Genomic DNA, 1,866 nt, shown 5'->3' with positions numbered 1-1,866 from the left:
AGAGCAGTTACCATAAATCCAGAAGTTAATTGCTTTTTTAAAAGCTGCTTACTAATTTTAACATGATTTTTAAGTGATGTCTGTTCTAAAATAGTAAAAGCCAGGGATCTTCTCAGTTTATAGTAATGTTTAACTGTCACTTTGTTGTTTCTATTCTCAAGGGCAGGTAATGATTACTTTGATCCTGTCAGAAAAGAAAAGAGACTTTTATATGATAATATTTTGCTTTATATCTAATTGGAGTTTTTAAGAACTAGAATTGCCACTTACGAAGTTATCTTAGACTTTATTGGAACTTGCTCTTGATTATCATTAGAAATATGTTTTGTTATTAGTGTTGTGATTTTTAAAAAATTTCCCACCACTGTCTATCTTACTTTTCATCACCTAATCTGTTGATTAAATGTTTTTAGAAAGAAAAATAAGATAAACTTTTGAAATTCAAAAGCATCCCATTTTATGTAGGCACAATAAAAAGTAGTTTTAAAAGTTAAAACTTGAAACTAAACTATAAAGAATTGCTAACTTTAGCATTAATATGCTGAGCTGATTAGTAAACCAAAGCCAAGCTATCATTAATAAGGGAAAACAGTTAAGCGTGGAGCTACACTGGTAGACAAATTCCTCTCTTTAAATTTGTTATAAATTAACAGAACTTTACCATTTTTTTATTTTGTGCCTTCTTCATTCTTTTTTTTAACTAGAAGGTTATCAAATATTCTAGTGTGCTCTATCATGTGAAGTGACAGTATTTTAGAACTTTCAAAAGATCAGTGGATTCTGCCAGTATTTTTGATAACTTCATAAAATGTTCAGCCAATCTGACTCCTCACATTCTACACTGGTGGCTAGGAAAAATTGGCTCACAATAACGTTCTATGTATCAAAGCTTATCACATTCTTATCCTTGGCTTTTCCAATTAAATAATTTAAACTCCCATTTTTTCCTTAGTAGACAATCTTAGTATGTCCATCTATCTGGATTTTAAGAGCTACCATTTTCCCTGTGGAAAGATCATGACTCTACTTTGTCTCCTCACTACTTTGTCCTTAAACTCCTGTAGTACAGAGTTTGGGGTAATATATACTCCTTTGGAGGTGAAGTATCCATTATTATTTTGTACAGAATTTTAATGTTCAAGATTATGACTAAGATAATTATCCCATGACACATCCTGTACATTCAGGTTTATGTTTTGGCTCTGGAGATTGCTAGCTACTCAGTGGCTCCAAGTTCTTACTTAATGATCTTCATTTAGCCAATAATAAGTGCCTGCTATATTCGAGGGCTTAGAAGCAAGATTAGAATGACTGGACCCTTTATTTTGGCCTATATTAAAATATGGACCTTCAAATAATTTATCTTAGCTCTTAGATCATTTGCATTTATCTATTACAATATCATTTCTTTCAAAATGGCAGTGCCATATTGTTGCTTCATGTTATTTGTATGCCCAGATTCCTCCATGCTTATAGCTAGCCAATTGCTTCCATTCGTGCAATTTCTTGTTTTTAATTACCCTATTCTAATTGTTTTCACTTTTATTTAATGATCATTTAAAATTTTGGATTTGTTTTGATATTTAAGCATGTTATTTAATTTGCTCCTAAAAATAGTGAATACTGGTTTTAGTTTTTTATCTTTACTAAATCAATATAGCCAAATGTCCATCATCCTTAGAAATATGGAATCTGAATTTCTGAGATTATTTATGTGACTGTCTTTGGAAAAGTTCCTTTTGATAAAACAGATTTATTATATGAAATTCTTATACTTTGTTATAATGTATGCCATGATATCCCTATTTTTCCAACTTAAATAAGACGTTTTATCTTGTTTTAGACCTAGAAATGTATGTGTTTCTT

General features: G+C 30.3%; 1 protein-coding gene across 1 annotated transcript in view; it reads left to right on the top strand.

The window, feature by feature from the left end:
• The window catches only part of RDX (radixin), a 54,327-nt gene that overhangs the window by 50,070 nt on the left and 2,391 nt on the right, over nt 1-1,866 (top strand). The window lies entirely within an intron of this gene.

The sequence above is a fragment of the Propithecus coquereli genome, unplaced genomic scaffold, assembly GCF_000956105.1.
Source record: "Propithecus coquereli isolate 6110/MARCELLA unplaced genomic scaffold, Pcoq_1.0 Scaffold6, whole genome shotgun sequence".
NCBI lineage: Eukaryota > Metazoa > Chordata > Mammalia > Primates > Indriidae > Propithecus > Propithecus coquereli.
This window is presented reverse-complemented; position numbering and strand designations above follow the sequence as displayed.